We start from the raw sequence: 18791 nt of genomic DNA, 5'->3' as shown, positions 1-18791 counted from the left end.
ACTCCAGGGTTTGGTTCAGTACTCCAGGGTTTGGTTCAGTACTCCAGGGTGTGGTTCAGTACTCCAGGGTGTGGTTCAGTACTCCAGGGTTTGGTTCAGTACTCCAGGGTTTGGTTCAGTTCTCCAGGGTTTGGTTCAGTACTCCAGGGTGTGGTCCAGTACTCCAGGGTGTGGTTCAGTACTCCAGGGTTTAGTTCAGTACTCCAGGGTTTAGTTCAGTACTCCAGGGTTTAGTTCAGTACTCCAGCATTGCAGGTGGCTGATAAATCACCAATATTAGTTTAAATCTTTTTGCAAACGCAAAAGAATTAGAAAAATGTACTTATTTCAAATGGATATATCCTCAATGGTGCTGCCCGTGCTGTCACAGACGACATAATGGCACAGATACAAAAAGGAGTCCTCTATCGGCAGGAACCTAGCGGTTAGAGAGGCGAGCCAGCAACCGGAGGGTTGCCAGGTCAAATCCCAGGTCCGATGGGAAAAATCTGTTGGGAAATGAGCTGGCAACCAGAGGGTTGCTGGTATCGAATCGTAGATGCCATTGCCTGCCATCGTACCCTTGAGCAAGGCACTTAACCCCCACAACAACAGCTCTCTGGGCTCTTGGTGAGGCAGCCCCACACAGCTCTCCAACCCCCACAACAACAGCTCTCTGGGCTCTTAGTGAGGCAGCCCCACACAGCTCTCCAACCCCCACAACAACAGCTCTCTGGGCTCTTAGTGAGGCAGCCCCACACAGCTCTCCAACCCCCACAACAACAGCTCTCTGGGCTCTTAGTGAGGCAGCCCCACACAGCTCTCCAAACCCCCACAACAACAGCTCTCTGGGCTCTTAGTGAGGCAGCCCCACACAGCTCTCCAACCCCCACAACAACAGCTCTCTGGGCTCTTAGTGAGGCAGCCCCACACAGCTCTCCAACCCCCACAACAACAGCTCTCTGGGCTCTTAGTGAGGCAGCCCCACACAGCTCTCCAACCCCCACAACAACAGCTCTCTGGGCTCTTAGTGAGGCAGCCCCACACAGCTCTCCAACCCCCACAACAACAGCTCTCTGGGCTCTTAGTGAGGCAGCCCCACACAGCTCTCCAAACCCCCACAACAACAGCTCTCTGGGCTCTTAGTGAGGCAGCCCCACACAGCTCTCCAACCCCCACAACAACAGCTCTCTGGGCTCTTAGTGAGGCAGCCCCACACAGCTCTCCAACCCCCACAACAACAGCTCTCTGGGCTCTTAGTGAGGCAGCCCCACACAGCTCTCCAACCCCCACAACAACAGCTCTCCAAAAACATGTACAGTATGTGTGTCTTTCGGAGAGGTTGGGTTAAAAGCGGAAGTCAAATTTCTGTTGGACCTTGTGTGCAATTGACCAATGATTAAAATGTATAGAAATCTAGGGGACGAGAATAGCTACAATGACACGTATTGGACACCTGGATAGTTCAATAATGCCTTTTTGTTTATTGCTATCTAAATTAGAGATATAATTAAAAGATAATTGTGAGTCATTATCCAGATAGCTGTTAACCTAGCCTGGCATTGCATGTCTCACAGTCTCAGGCATCTAAACACACTGTGGTCATACATCGCCTTGCAGAACATATGCCGAGCTAATAAAATCGAACAAAAGTGGGACAATAGTCTGATTTAATTGGCTCAGAATTGTTTGAGAAGTGAACCATGACAACAGTGTTACATCATACAGAATAACTAGTCAGAGAATGTTTTTGAATACATAAACACGCTTCCTGTAACGGGCGTCGTAAGGATTGGACCAAGGTGCAGCGTGAACTCATCTTCTTTATTCATTTTTAAAAGAAGGAAAAACAAACAAATCACGTATACAAAAAAAACTATGAACGACACTAAACAGGAGACAACTACCCACAAACCCCCACAGCACAAAACCCCTATACATAGGACCTTCAATCAGAGGCAACGAGGAACAGCTGCCTCCAATTGAAGGTCAATCAAAAACCCTAAACATAGGACCTTCAATCAGAGGCAACGAGGAACAGCTGCCTCCAATTGAAGGTCAATCAAAAACCCTAAACATAGAAATAGAACGACTAGACTGAACATAGAAATACACTAACATAGAACATAGACCAAACACCCAGGAACACTCTAAACAAACACTCCCCTGCCACGCCCTGACCAAACTAAAATAACAAATAACCCCTTATACTGGTCAGGACGTGACACTTCCTACTAACTACATTAAATGATTAAAACAGAAGCCTTTTACACTATAAGGGAGTCTAATTATTCTGATCACACTGGTCGTTCTGATCATCCTGGGCAATATGTTGTTTAGTTTCGGGCGGTTTCGGGCTTTCTGGGTGGACCTCAAGGACCTCCGCTTCTCCAATCATCTCTGGAAGAAATAACAGAAGCTTTGAGAGGAAAGGACAAGAGCTGGTCAAATATGTTACCTAACCGTGATCAACCTTGTTGGTTGGGAAACAGTCCACATGTCATTCCATTCTATGAAATACATGCAGAACTTTGATGTACGATAGAAACTGTCAGGTACGTTGATGTTTGATAGCCACTGTCAGGTAAGGTGCTACCGCGGGGGCGTGCGGGGGGGGGGGGGGGGGCGTGTGTGTGTGTGTGTGTGTGCGTGTGTGTGTGTGTGTGTGTATAGACTTGTTCAGTAAGCATGCCTAGTGGTGACTCAGTCCAATAAATAGCCCCCATAGTAGTCCTGTACCTTCTCATCCACTAGAATTCAACTTCAAGACAAACGTTAGCATTACCTGGTGTGTCCTCCTTGCTGATTGGCAGATGCATTTGGGATGAACTGTGAAAGGAAACAAAGCATTTTTTTTCAGGTTCCGTAAATCCTGGTAAACCCTGGTAAACCCTGGTACACCCTGGTACACCCTGGTAAACCCTGGTACACCCTGGTACACCCTGGTAAACCCTGGTACACCCTGGTAAACCCTGGTACACCCTGGTAAAACCTGGTACACCCTGGTAAACCCTGGTACACCATGGTAAACCCTGGTACACCCTGGTAAACCCTGGTACACCCTGGTAAACCCTGGTGCACCCTGGTACACCCTGGTACACCCTGGTACACCCTGGTAAACCCTGGTACACCCTGGTAAACCCTGGTACACCCTGGTAAACCCTGGTACACCCTGGTAAACCCTGGTACACCCTGGTACACCCTGGTAAACCCTGGTAAACCTGGTAAACCCTGGTAAACGTGTGGCTCAGTTGGTAGAGCATGGTGTTTGCAACACCAGGGTTGTGGGTTCGATTCCCACGGGGGACCAGTACGGAGAGAAAAAAATGTATGAAATGTATGCATTCACTACTGTAAGTCGCTCTGGATAAGAGCATCTGCTAAATGACTAAAATGTAAACACTTTTTTGTTGGTTTGTGAACCACACCGACCTGGTATGAAGTCTTAGTTTTGTATGTCCACAGCTAGTAAGTACCCGGCCTGACAGAGAGGTGCGTGGATGGCTTCTGGGTACCTCGCACTCAGTCAACCTCTGCTGCCTTGGGAAGACACTGTCCTTCATGGCCTGTTGAATCAATCCCATCACCAGGTCCTTCTCTAGGGAGTCAACTGGGAGTTAGATTCACTGAATCAACCCCATCACCTGGTCTCTTTCTGTCTTTCTCTCTTTCTGTCTCGCTCTCTCTTGCTCTCTCTCTCTCGCGCTCTGTCTCGCTCTCTCTCGCGCTCTCGCTCTCTCTCGCGCTCTCTCTCTCGCTCTCTCTCTGTGTTTCGCTCTCGCTCTCTTTAGCTCTCTTTCGCTCTCGCTCGCTTTTTTTCGCTCTCTTTCGCTCTCTCTCTCTCTCTCTCGCTCTCTCTTTCGCTCTCTCTCGCTCTCTCTCGCGCGCTCTTTCTCGCTCTCTCTCTCGCTCTCGCTCACTCTCTCGCGCTCTCTCGCGCTCTCTCTCGCTCTCTCTCGCGCTCTCTCTCGCTCTCTTTCGCTCTCTCTCTCTCTTTCGCTCTCGCTCTCTCGCTCTCTCTCTTTCGCTCGCTCTCTCACTCGCTCTCTCGCTCTCTCACTCGCTCTCTCGCTCTCTCTCTTTTGCTCTCTCTCATTCTCTCTCGCGCTCTCTCTCGCGCTCTCTCTCGCTCTCTCTCGCTCTCTCTTTCGCTCTCTCTCTCTCTCTCTCTCTCTCTCTTTCGCTCTCTCTTTCGTTCTCTCTCTTTCGCTCTCTCTCTCTTTCGCTCTCACTCACTCGCTCTCTCGCTCTCTCTCTTTCGCTCGCTCTCTCACTCGCTCTCTCGCTCTCTTGCTCGATCTCTCTCGATCTCTGTCTCTGTCTTTTTCCTGGTTAGCAGTAGTACAGTATAAAGTATTGTTTGCTCTTTGGGGTTTCAGGCTGGGTTCTAACTAAGCTCTGATATCTGCTGATGTAAAAAGGGATTTATAAATACATTTGATTGATAAATATGATTGAATAGGATGTTTTTACCCCTCTGGCCCGCGAGCAGCAGCCACTGCTGGACCAATGATAAGGAGTCAGTCTGAAGGATTTGACACAGCAGCTCCAGCACCTGTCAAGAGGAGAGAGGAGAGGAGGAAAGGAAAGGAGAGGAGGAGAGAAGAGGAGGAAAGGAGAGAGGAGAGGAGGAGAGAAGAGGAGGAGAGAAGAGTAGGAAGGAGAGGAGGAGAGAAGAGGAGGAAAGGAGAGAAGGAGAGGATGAAAGGAGAGGAGGAGAGAAGAGGAGGAGGAAAGGAGAGAGGAGGTGAGGAGAGGAGAGAGGAGAGGGCCATGACAGAGTGACACAAAACTGAATAGATTTGTTTGACATCTCAAGATATTGAATAATTCTTGTGTGTTAAACACATCTTCAGCCCTGTTAAAACCTGGTTTTAACATGCGTCCTCTGTCCTGATCTTGTTCACTTTCTGATTGTGCCCACATTTACAGACAGGTGTAGACGATTAAACGACACATTGTGATCTGATTGTGATCTGATCTTCCTGACCACCTCCGGAGGTAGTCAGGCACGTAATGTGTCTGGATATCTTACAAGTGTAAATGGACCTGGACAGTGAAACCATTTTAAATCATCAGTATCCTGCCTTTTTATAATCATTGACAGGTGACACCATTGACTTACGGCATCAACTTGAGTCTTAAAATAAACTACTATTTTGAAAGCATGGCGCTCCATTAATCTGCATACAGGGAGGTACCAAGAAATCTGGTCACAATGTGGGCACAGTGGACGGATATGAGACACATTTTAACACCATGTGTAAACATATTTTAGATAATGTGGGCACAAACAGAATGCAGACAAAGGACACATGTTAGTGGCAGGTATAAATGAGACTAGAAAGATTGTTTCTCGCTCTGTGAATGGAGATGTGATTGCCTCAGGAGCTTAGCTCTGTTGAAGTCTGTTAGCCTGAAATCAACTCACACATTCTCTGTGTATTTCTGTGTATTTCTGTGTATTTCTGGAGCTTTGATTCTTTTTTTCCATGTCCGATGATATCAAATCAGGTAATCTAACACAGACAGTCTATTCTGATGAATATAAACAGGTAATCTAACACAGACAGTCTATTCTGATGAATATAAACAGGTAATCTAACACAGACAGTCTATTCTGATGAATATAAACAGGTAATCTAACACAGACAGTCTATTCTGATGAATATAAACAGGTAATCTAACACAGACAGTCTATTCTGATGAATATAAACAGGTAATCTAACACAGACAGTCTATTCTGATTAATATAAACAGGTCATCTAACACAGACAGTCTATTCTGATGAATGTAAACAGGTAATCTAACACAGACAGTCTATTCTGATTAATATAAACAGGTAATCTAACACAGACAGTCTATTCTGATGAATGTAAACAGGTAATCTAACACAGACAGTCTATTCTGATTAATATAAACAGGTAATCTAACACAGACAGTCTATTCTGATTAATATAAACAGGTAATCTAACACAGACAGTCTATTCTGATGAATGTAAACAGGTAATCTAACACAGACAGTCTATTCTGATTAATATAAACAGGTAATCTAACACAGACAGTCTATTCTGATGAATATAAACAGGTAATCTAACACAGACAGTCTATTCTAATGAATATAAACAGGTAATCTAACACAGACAGTCTATTCTGATGAATGTAAACAGGTAATCTAACACAGACAGTCTATTCTGATGAATATAAACAGGTAATCTAACACAGACAGTCTATTCTGATGAATGTAAACAGGTAATCTAACACAGACAGTCTATTCTGATTAATATAAACAGGTAATCTAACACAGACAGTCTATTCTGATGAATATAAACAGGTAATCTAACACAGACAGTCTATTCTGATTAATATAAACAGGTAATCTAACACAGACAGTCTATTCTGATGAATATAAACAGGTAATCTAACACAGACAGTCTATTCTGATGAATGTAAACAGGTAATCTAACACAGACAGTCTATTCTGATGAATGTAAACGGGTAATCTAACACAGACAGTCTATTCTGATGAATATAAACAGGTAATCTAACACAGACAGTCTATTCTGATGAATATAAACAGGTAATCTAACACAGACAGTCTATTCTGATGAATATAAACAGGTAATCTAACACAGACAGTCTATTCTGATTAATATAAACAGGTAATCTAACACAGACAGTCTATTCTGATTAATATAAACAGGTAATGATTATTTATCAAAATGGCCGTTGTTCAACACCACATCATGAAATACTCCAGTATCTCATGTCTCTGATCTGCTTTGTTTAATTGATAGTTTAGAGCAATATAATATTTATTTTAGATACATGTTTAATTAAATTATTCAGAAGTTTTACAGAGGGAGAATGGAGGGGGAAACATTTTCCCCTTCCCTTTAGAGCAGGAGAATGGAGGGGGAAACATTTTCCCTTCCCTTTAGAGCAGGAGAATAATAATAATAATAATAATAAAAAATAAATAAATAATATTAATAATATTAATAGCAGCAATAATAATAATAATAATAATCTGGAGAATAATAATAATAATAGTAATAATAACAATAATAATAATAATAATAGCAGTAATAATAATAATAATAATAATAGCAGTAATAATATTAATAATAGCAGCAGTAGTAATAATAATAATAATAATAATCTGGAAAATAATAATAATAATAATAATAATAGCAGTAATAATAATAACAATAATAATAATAATAATAGCAGTAGTAATAATAACAATAATAATAATAATAATAATAATAATAATAATAATAATAATAATAATAATAATAGCAGTAGTAATAATAACAATAATAATAATAATAATAATAATAATAATAATAATAATAATAATAATAATAATAGCAGTAGTAATAATAACAATAATAATAATAATAATAGCAGTAGTAATAATAATAATAATAATAATAATAGCAGTAATAATAATAATAATAATAATAATAGCAGTAATAATATTAATAATAGCAGCAGTAGTAATAATAATAATACTATTAATAGCAGCAACAATAATAATAATAATAATAATCTGGATGATAAGAATGATAATAATAATAATAATAGCAGTAGTAATAATAACAATAATAATAATTATAATAATAATAGCAGTAGTAATAATAATAATAATAATAGCAATAATAATAATAATAATAATAGCAGTAATAATAATAATAATAATAGCAGTAGTAATAATAATAATAATAATAATAGCGCTAATAATAATAATAATACGGCAATAATAATAATAATAATAATAGCAGTAGTAATAATAACAATAATTAATAATAATAATAGCAGTAATAATAATAATAATAATAATAGCAGTAGTAATAATAATAATAATAATAATAGCAGTAGTAGTAATAATAATAATAATAATAATAATAATAGCAGTAGTAATAATAATAATAATATTAATAGCAGCAATAATAATAATAATAATAATCTGGATAATAATAATAATAATAATAATAATAATAATAATATAGCAGTAGTAGTAATAATAATAATAATATTAATAGCAGCAATAATAATAATAATAATCTGGATAATCATGGATAATAATAATAATAATAATAGCAGTAGTAATAATAACAATAATTATAAAATAATAGCAGTAGTAGTAGTAATAATAATAATAATAATAATAGTAGCAATAATAATAATAATAATAATAATAGCAGTAGCAATAATAATAATAATAATAATAATAATAGCAGTAGTAATAATAATAATAATTAGTAATAATAATAGCAGTAGTAGTAGTAATAATAATAATAATAATAATAGCAGTAGTAATAATAATAATAATAATAATAATAGCAGTAGTAATAATAATAATAATATTAATAGCAGCAATAATAATAATAATCGGATAATAATAATAATAACAGTAGTAGTAATAATAATAATAATAATAATAATAGTAGTAGTAATAATAATAATAATAATAATAGCAGTAGTAATAATAATAGCATCAGAGTAATAATAATAATAATAATAATAGCAGTAGTAGTAATAATAAATGAAATGTATATACCGTTTCGGTTATACAGAACATGTGAAAGACGGTACAGTACCGTGTGAAAGACGGTACAGTACCGTGTGAAAGACGGTACAGTACCGTGTGAAAGACGGTACAGTACCGTGTGAAAGACGGTACAGTACCATAAGTTCCTGCAGATGTAGACCTGGGTCAGGGGGGTGACGGGGGGTCTGAGGCTGGTGGCTACGCTGATAAGCCTGAGAGGAAGGAGGGATGATCCTTCCTGTCTTGGCCGAGTACTGGGTCTTCCTCTGGACCAGTCCCAGACCCTCCTCTTCATTCTCCTGTATAGTATGACACACACACACACACACACACACACACACACACACACACACACACACACACAGACAAGGTCAAACAGACATGATATTTCAGCTACTGTCTAAATAACGACAAGAACAATCCCAATGTTATAAATAATTGATGATTTTGTTTAAATTAATGTACTTACATCTTTCGTGTCTTTTTTGTCCTGAGTAGAATCATTGACTTTTGCAGACAGATCTTTCAACTCCTCTTTCCAGGCTTCTGATAACAGAGCTTTAACGCAAAGACGAAAGAGCATTAGCAATGAAATCTCACTTAACCCTGTTTATTTGTCTGTTTATAGATATCATTTACAGTGTCTTCAGAAAAGTATTTTTCACTTTTTCCACATTTTGTTGTCTTACAGCCTTTAAAAAGGATTACATTGAGATTGTGTGTCACTGGCCTTCACACTGGCCCCATAATAAGTGGAATTATGTTTTTAGAAATATTTACAAATTAATTAAAAAATAGAAAAGTACATTAGTGACAGGTATAAATGAGACTACCCACAACAACAACAACAACAACAACAACAACAACAAAAAATGCTTAAATACATGTTATGCAATTGAAATACTGTAGAATTCCATTCATTCCAATGGAGGACTGCTTTTTCTGGGAAGTGCCAACATGGCCGACTGGTGGCTTTTTTTTTTATATATATATATTATAAATAATTGATGATTTTTTATTTATTACCTCTCGTCGCACAGGGCTACTCATTTCTCCTAAGAGGAGATTCTGTTTTCCTCCTATCTCACCTATCTATTTCCACATTTGAATTCCATGCAGTCACCGTCACTTGTCCACTCAAGCATAACATTGTTGTCATCTATCACCCACCAGGTGCACTTAGAGAGTTCCTCAATGAGCTGGACACCTTGAAAATATCATTTTCCAACGATGGTTCACCACTCATCGTACTGGGCGACGTTATCCTCCCGATGCCTGACCCTTTTCCAGTCACCTCCCACTCAAGAGGAAGGCAATACGCTTGACCCCGTCTTCACTAGAGGCTGTTCTCCTACTAATGTCACTGTAACCCCCCCTCCAGGTCTCTGTTCTCCTACTAATCTCACTGCAACCCCCCTCCAGGTCTCTGTTCTCCTACTAATCTCACTGTCACCCCCCTCCAGGTCTCTGTTCTCCTACTAATCTCACTGTAACCCCCCCTCCAGATCTCTGTTCTCCTACTAATCGCACTGCAACCCCCCTCCAGGTCTCTGTTCTCCTACTAATCTCACTGTAACCCCCCTCCAGGTCTCTGTTCTCCTACTAATCTCACTGTAACCCCCCTCCAGGTCTGTTCTCCTACTAATCTCACTGTAACCCCCCTCCAGGTCTCTGTTCTCCTACTAATCTCACTGTAACCCCCCTCCAGATCTCTGTTCTCCTACTAATCGCACTGTAACCCCCCTCCAGGTCTCTGGTCTCCTACTAATCTCACTGTAACCCCCCTCCAGGTCTCTGTTCTCCTACTAATCTCACTGTAACCCCCCTCCAGGTCTCTGTTCTCCTACTAATCTCACTGTAACCCCCCTCCAGGTCTCTGTTCTCCTACTAATCTCACTGTAACCCCCCTCCAGGTCTCTGTTCTCCTACTAATCTCACTGTAACCCCCCTCCAGGTCTCTGTTCTCCTACTAATCTCACTGTAACCCCCCTCCAGGTCTGTTCTCCTACTAATCTCACTGTAACCCCCCTCCAGGTCTCTGTTCTCCTACTAATCTCACTGTAACCCCCCTCGAGATCTCTGTTCTCCTACTAATCTCACTGTAACCCCCCTCCAGGTCTCTGTTCTCTACTAATCTCACTGTAACCCCCCTCCAGGTCTCTGTTCTCCTACTAATCTCACTGTAACCCCCCTCCAGGTCTCTGTTCTCCTACTAATCTCACTGTAACCCCCCTCCAGGTCTATGTTCTCCTACTAATCTCACTGTAACCCCCCTCCAGGTCTGTTCTCCTACTAATCTCACTGTAACCCCCCTCCAGGTCCCTGTTCTCCTACTAATCTCACTGTAACCCCCCTCCAGGTCTGTTCTCCTACTAATCTCACTGTAACCCCCCTCCAGGTCTCTGTTCTCCTACTAATCTCACTGTAACCCCCCTCCAGGTCTCTGTTCTCCTACTAATCTCACTGTAACCCCCCTCCAGGTCTCTGTTCTCCTACTAATCTCACTGTAACCCCCCTCCAGGTCTCTGTTCTCCTACTAATCTCACTGTAACCCCCCTCCAGGTCTCTGTTCTCCTACTAATCTCACTGTAACCCCCCTCCAGGTCTCTGTTCTCCTACTAATCTCACTGTAACCCCCCTCCAGGTCTCTGTTCTCCTACTAATCTCACTGTAACCCCCCTCCAGGTCTGTTCTCCTACTAATCTCACTGTAACCCCCCTCCAGGTCTCTGTTCTCCTACTAATCTCACTGTAACCCCCCTCCAGGTCTCTGTTCTCCTACTAATCTCACTGTAACCCCCCTCCAGGTCTGTTCTCCTACTAATCTCACTGTAACCCCCCTCCAGGTCTCTGTTCTCCTACTAATCTCACTGTAACCCCCCTCCAGGTCTCTGTTCTCCTACTAATCTCACTGTAACCCCCCTCCAGGTCTCTGTTCTCCTACTAATCTCACTGTAACCCCCCTCCAGGTCTGTTCTCCTACTAATCTCACTGTAACCCCCCTCCAGGTCTCTGTTCTCCTACTAATCTCACTGTAACCCCCCTCCAGGTCTCTGTTCTCCTACTAATCTCACTGTAACCCCCCTCCAGGTCTGTTCTCCTACTAATCTCACTGTAACCCCCCTCCAGGTCTCTGTTCTCCTACTAATCTCACTGTAACCCCCCTCCAGGTCTCTGTTCTCCTACTAATCTCACTGTAACCCCCCTCCAGGTCTGTTCTCCTACTAATCTCACTGTAACCCCCCTCCAGGTCTCTGTTCTCCTACTAATCTCACTGTAACCCCCCTCCAGGTCTCTGTTCTCCTACTAATCTCATTGTAACCCCCCTCCAGATCTCTGTTCTCCTACTAATCTCACTGTAACCCCCCTCCAGGTCTGTTCTCCTACTAATCTCACTGTAACCCCCCTCCAGGTCTCTGTTCTCCTACTAATCTCACTGTAACCCCCCTCCAGGTCTGTTCTCCTACTAATCTCACTGTAACCCCCCTCCAGGTCTCTGTTCTCCTACTAATCTCACTGTAACCCCCCTCCAGGTCTCTGTTCTCCTACTAATCTCACTGTAACCCCCCTCCAGGTCTCTGTTCTCCTACTAATCTCACTGTAACCCCCCTCCAGATCTGTTCTCCTACTAATCTCACTGTAACCCCCCTCCAGGTCTCTGTTCTCCTACTAATCTCACTGTAACCCCCCTCCAGGTCTCTATTCTCCTACTAATCTCACTGTAACCCCCCTCCAGATCTCTGTTCTCCTACTAATCTCACTGTAACCCCCCTCCAGGTCTCTGTTCTCCTACTAATCTCACTGTAACCCCCCTCCAGGTCTGTTCTCCTACTAATCTCACTGTAACCCCCCTCCAGGTCTCTGTTCTCCTACTAATCTCACTGTAACCCCCCTCCAGATCTCTGTTCTCCTACTAATCTCACTGTAACCCCCCTCCAGGTCTCTGTTCTCCTACTAATCTCACTGTAACCCCCCTCCAGGTCTCTGTTCTCCTACTAATCTCACTGTAACCCCCCTCCAGGTCTGTTCTCCTACTAATCTCACTGTAACCCCCCTCCAGGTCTCTGTTCTCCTACTAATCTCACTGTAACCCCTCTCCAGGTCTGTTCTCCTACTAATCTCACTGTAACCCCCCTCCAGGTCTCTGTTCTCCTACTAATCTCACTGTAACCCCCCTCCAGATCTCTGTTCTCCTACTAATCTCACTGTAACCCCCCTCCAGGTCTCTGTTCTCCTACTAATCTCACTGTAACCCCCCTCCAGGTCTCTGTTCTCCTACTAATCGCACTGTAACCCCCCTCCAGGTCTGTTCTCCTACTAATCTCACTGTAACCCCCCTCCAGGTCTCTGTTCTCCTACTAATCTCACTGTAACCCCCCTCCAGATCTCTGTTCTCCTACTAATCTCACTGTAACCCCCCTCCAGGTCTCTGTTCTCCTACTAATCTCACTGTAACCCCCCTCCAGGTCTCTGTTCTCCTACTAATCTCACTGTAACCCCCCCTCCAGGTCTCTGTTCTCCTACTAATCTCACTGTAACCCCCCTCCAGGTCTCTGTTCTCCTACTAATCTCACTGTAACCCCCCTCCAGGTCTCTGTTCTCCTACTAATCTCACTGTAACCCCCCTCCAGGTCTGTTCTCCTACTAATCTCACTGTAACCCCCCTCCAGGTCTCTGTTCTCCTACTAATCTCACTGTAACCCCCCTCCAGGTCTCTGTTCTCCTACTAATCTCACTGTAACCCCCCTCCAGGTCTCTGTTCTCCTACTAATCTCACTGTAACCCCCCTCCAGGTCTGTTCTCCTACTAATCTCACTGTAACCCCCCTCCAGGTCTCTGTTCTCCTACTAATCTCACTGTAACCCCCCTCCAGGTCTCTGTTCTCCTACTAATCTCACTGTAACCCCCCTCCAGGTCTCTGATCAATACTAATCTCACTGTAACCCCCCTCCAGGTCTGTTCTCCTACTAATCTCACTGTAACCCCCCTCCAGGTCTCTGTTCTCCTACTAATCTCACTGTAACCCCCCTCCAGGTCTGTTCTCCTACTAATCTCACTGTAACCCCCCTCCAGGTCTCTGTTCTCCTACTAATCTCACTGTAACCCCCCTCCAGGTCTCTGTTCTCCTACTAATCTCACTGTAACCCCCCTCCAGGTCTGTTCTCCTACTAATCTCACTGTAACCCCCCTCCAGGTCTCTGTTCTCCTACTAATCTCACTGTAACCCCCCTCCAGGTCTCTGTTCTCCTACTAATCTCACTGTAACCCCCCTCCAGGTCTGTTCTCCTACTAATCTCACTGTAACCCCCCTCCAGGTCTCTGTTCTCCTACTAATCTCACTGTAACCCCCCTCCAGGTCTCTGTTCTCCTACTAATCGCACTGTAACCCCCCTCCAGGTCTCTGTTCTCCTACTAATCGCACTGTAACCCCCCTCCAGATCTCTGTTCTCCTACTAATCTCACTGTAACCCCCCTCCAGGTCTCTGTTCTCCTACTAATCTCACTGTAACCCCCCTCCAGGTCTCTGTTCTCCTACTAATCTCACTGTAACCCCCCTCCAGGTCTCTGTTCTCCTACTAATCTCACTGTAACCCCCCTCCAGGTCTCTGTTCTCCTACTAATCTCACTGTAACCCCCCTCCAGGTCTCTGTTCTCCTACTAATCTCACTGTAACCCCCCCCCAGGTCTCTGTTCTCCTACTAATCTCACTGTAACCCCCCTCCAGATCTCTGTTCTCCTACTAATCTCACTGTAACCCCCCTCCAGGTCTCTGTTCTCCTACTAATCTCACTGTAACCCCCCTCCAGGTCTGTTCTCCTACTAATCTCACTGTAACCCCCCTCCAGGTCTCTGATCAATACTAATCTCACTGTAACCCCCCTCCAGGTCTCTGTTCTCCTACTAATCTCACTGTAACCCCCCTCCAGGTCTCTGATCAATACTAATCTCACTGTAACCCCCCTCCAGGTCTCTGTTCTCCTACTAATCTCACTGCAACCCCCCTCCAGGTCTCTGTTCTCCTACTAATCTCACTGTAACCCCCCTCCAGGTCTCTGATCAATACTAATCTCACTGTAACCCCCCTCCAGGTCTCTGTTCTCCTACTAATCTCACTGCAACCCCCCTCCAGGTCTGTTCTCCTACTAATCTCACTGCAACCCCCCTCCAGGTCTGTTCTCCTACTAATCTCACTGTAACCCCCCTCCAGGTCTCTGTTCTCCTACTAATCTCACTGTAACCCCTCTCCAGGTCTCTGTTCTCCTACTAATCTCACTGTAACCCCCCTCCAGGTCTGTTCTCCTACTAATCTCACTGTAACCCCCCTCCAGATCTCTGTTCTCCTACTAATCTCACTGTAACCCCCCTCCAGGTCTCTGATCACTACTTAGCTTCCTTTCCTCTCCATCTCTTCTCCAACCCTAACCACTCAGCCCAGATAGTCATGCGTTGCCGCAATCTTTGCTCCCTCTCTCCCCGACTACTTCCTCCTCTTCTATCATATCCTCTCTCCGTTCTGCTCAATCGTTTTTCCCTCCTTTTTCCTGACTCTTCCTCTTGACCCTACTCTCCTTCCTTTGACTCTCATTGTCCCCCTTTCTGCACAGTCAGCTCAGCTCCGGGTAGCTGAGCGGAAATGTAGGAAAACTAAACTTCTGTAGGACCTATCATCCTTTCACTCCCTTCTCTTCCTCTGTATCCACTGCTAAAGCCACTTTCAATCACTCAAAATGTCAAGCTTCTGCCTCCAACCCTGGGAAACTCTTCTCCACTTTCTCCTCCCTCCTTAATTCTCTTCCTCCTCCCGACATCTGCTCCTCATTCACTCAGCCTGTTGAGTCCACTGGTCCCACTAAAGCAGAACTATCCTACGCCTTGACCTCTTTCTCCTCTCTCCAGATCAAATCCTGCGTCTAGTGAGGTCTGGACACCCAACAACCTGCCCACCATAAAAACATGTTTTACTTTTACAAACAGGATGAGAGAGAGAGAGAGAGAGAGAGAGAGACCCACAGTAGCTACTGTATTGGCAGTGGTGTCTGCTGTCGCAGGTGGGAATGTGCAAATTACCTGAAAAATATGTTCTAATCTGTCAATGTTAATTTCAAAATGCACCAAATTCATTCTTCTAAACAGGAATTCTGGGAAAACCTGGACATTTTTTGGGGGGAAAAGTTTCCGGAAGTTTGCAACCTTTATAAATTCACCTGTTCTGTGTCCGGTGCTATATCTACCCCCGAACACGCTGTGTCCTGCAGGCAGGGAGAAAGGTGCTCCTGAAGTTGTCCTGAATACCTGACTCTTGATGAGCGGATGGGGGAATAGTGAGGTGGTCACATACCAGTCGTCATTCACCATGCATACTGGAATCCCATTTAGACCTAGAGAGGAAAAGAAAAGGCGGAGGCCGTGTCACAAATGGTACCCTATTCCCTACGGACCCTGGTCAAAAGAAGTGCACTTCTATAGGGAATAGGGTGCTTTGGTCCAATGCGGTCTCTCACCTTGGATGTGTGTGACTCTGTGTGGGTGAGGGTTGTGTCTAGAGAAGAAAGAGTGGTGACTCAACGCTCCAAATCGTGGACTGCCCCTAGTGGCCATGTTGGAAACGTCGGCCGTGAACGGCATAACATGATCGTCACGATGACCCGTGTTCCTGTCAGATATTTTCTTTTCACCACAGGGATCTGGGCTGTTAAAGAGCGGCATGATGATCTGTGAGAGAAATATCACAGAGTTTATTGCGGATGTGAAGGGTTGTATGTAGCTCCTGTTGGTAGATCGTGGTGCTCGCTAATGGCAGGATTGTGGGTTCGATTCCCGGGGTCACCTGCTTTGGATAAAAGCGATATGTAAATGGTGCTATTAGAGACAGATCAATTGCCATTGAAATGTAACATTTAAATTCCACACTATACAAACCCAAAGCCTTGTCATGTGCACGTACTGTTTATAAATAATATAATGTTGTCATGGAAACTTGAGAAGTCTTGTGGACTTTATAAACAGTCTTGTGTAGGCAAAGTTGTTGAACATTTAGTGCTTAAAATGTTTGTTTTTTTTTGTTTTGTTTTTTTAAATAAAATATCTTCATGATTTTACAATATCTAATATTACGTATCTATAGGCCTAGTGTTCTGTTAAGCAAGACATGAAAAATAACAAAAATCAGATTTTTTCTTAAAAACTGTGTTAAATAAAATGTAAACTTATCCTACCTCAGAAAGTCCACATAGCCTCTCCACAGCCTTCAGACTCTGACTTAGCGTCCAATGTTTCCCACGTTGCTAGGAGACCCAGCTCTCAACATGAAAAATAAAAGCATCCGGTTAACAATGGGGACTGTAACTTTGTGTATAAATCCCTGAGGAAATCCATGTATGTTCCGAGACCACACACAGACCAGGGGCGAAAATCTGATATCAACTTTGGAGGGGACAATTACATGACATTTTCTCAAGAGCAATTCCTGAGGGGGACATCAAAAGTAGTGCTGTAACACATAGCCTACATTGTAATATGGTAAATGTATATTGAGGAACCAAAGAAATAAGGTGTTTGCCCGTACTCCTAACTACCGGTACCCAAAACTACACAACTAATCACAACAGCAATACCATTGCCTTTAACAAATCTTAGTTCAGTCACCAGTTTAAGTTGAGAGTGGGGGTATCCATGGCATTTTACAATTATGTTCCTATTTTACAAGTCCAAAAAAATTGAGAACCTTTCATAATGTTGCCAAACAAAGACTCAACAAACTTACCTGAGACTCCCTGTCTCTGCCAGTCTGTCCCTGCATATCTGTCCCCAACTCTGCTGTCTGTGTGCCATCTGTTGCCTGCTCTGCCTAATGACATCATTGTGAAACATTTCCATTAGAATTTAATTTCTTTCTTATGAACATTTTATCAACTAGTCTTTGAGATATTAGGCTACTAGGGTTCTTACTTTGCGTTTTGGTGTATTGAAAAATACTCTGATGTCCGTCTTTTATTTTTCTGCCATTTTTCTACCTGGCTGGCTGGCTACACACACAGGTTATTTACAGTAGGAGGTGGGCTTCTATCATCTTATCTTTTATCATTCTATTTGGGCTTCGATCTAAAAGGTAGCTAGCAAATGTGAAACGGATTAAAATGACAAGAGTTGACAGCTGTATGAGTTCACCATTTACACAACATATGCTGCAACCTTTTGTAATTTTAATAGTTTGTTTCATATTGGCTGGCTTCCAACAATAGCTGAATTTGCAAAGCTAGCGAGCACCAATTCAGTTTCAGTGGTGTTTGCTATAATCTTTGCTACCCGGGTTAAATAAAGGTGAAATAAAATAAATAAAAGTTCCCTTGCGACAATTTAGCTTTTGCAACGAGACCATTAAATATATTTAAGACAATGGTAGAAGAGAGTGTAGTTCTGTTCAGTTTGGGCTTCAGTTTATCGCTAACCTTATCACAGGGACTTTGAAGCACTAACTTACATCATCTGCATGCTGATTCCATCTTTGACGACGCCACATAAATGGAATAGGTACTAGCTAGCTTAATAGTTAATATTTGCGCGCTAGCTCTGCACATTCAGCTAGTGTGTGTGTGCGCGATTGACTGGATGAACCTCACGGCAGTTACGTAGCAAGCTAAGGAACTGGCAGTGGATCAAACCATTGTGAGGCAAAGGGCGGGGGGGGGTCGCAATCTTTTGAAACTTAAAAACGAGCTATTAAGTGTCTATAATCAGCACAATTGCTTTCATTGCGTATTATTAATATTATTTAAATTACATAGTTATGTTTCAGTGATATATTGGGGGGGGACAAATCATATTTTTCCCAGGATGGGGGGGTCGTGTCCCCCCCGTCCCCGTCCCCCCGGGATTTCCGCCCCTGACACAGACTACATTCCAAATGGCACGCAGTTACCTACACTGAGTATACAAAACAATAAGAACACCTGCTCTTTCCATGACATAGCTTTCACCTGGATTCACCTGGATTTACCTGGATTCACCTGGATTTACCTGGATTCACCTGGATTTACCTGGATTCACCTGGATTTACCTGGTTCCCGGTCCTGCGGCATGATTCCTTATTGATGTCACTTGTTAAATCCACTTCAATCAGTGTAGATGAAGGGGAGGAGACAGGTTAAAGAAAGATTTTTTTAAGCCTTGAGACAATTGAGACATGGATTGTGTATGTGTGTCGTTTAGAGGGTGAATGGGCAAGACAAAATGGTGAAGTGCCTTTGAACGGAGAG

The 18791-nt window shown here is 43.0% G+C and overlaps 1 long non-coding RNA gene across 2 annotated transcripts; it reads right to left on the bottom strand.

The window, feature by feature from the left end:
* Positions 1 to 1784: 1784 nt before the first annotated feature.
* LOC106589991 (protein TBATA) lies at positions 1785 to 18391 on the bottom strand. Of its 2 annotated transcripts, none has more exons than XR_014383055.1 (9): positions 16752 to 18391; positions 16038 to 16248; positions 15741 to 15914; positions 9006 to 9094; positions 8674 to 8835; positions 4453 to 4534; positions 3412 to 3577; positions 2765 to 2808; positions 1785 to 2379 (listed from the first exon to the last, which is right to left on the bottom strand). It is a non-coding gene; the product is annotated as a protein TBATA (long non-coding RNA). The 2 variants fall into 2 exon arrangements; XR_014383056.1 differs by having other exon boundaries at positions 8674 to 8832; positions 16752 to 18390.
* Positions 18392 to 18791: the final 400 nt, after the last annotated feature.

Source organism: Salmo salar, chromosome 28 (assembly GCF_965601325.2).
Source record: "Salmo salar chromosome 28, fSalSal1, whole genome shotgun sequence".
In the NCBI taxonomy this organism is placed as follows: domain Eukaryota; kingdom Metazoa; phylum Chordata; class Actinopteri; order Salmoniformes; family Salmonidae; genus Salmo; species Salmo salar.
The sequence above is the reverse complement of the archived record's forward strand: the minus strand, read 5'-3'. Positions and strand labels throughout refer to the sequence as shown.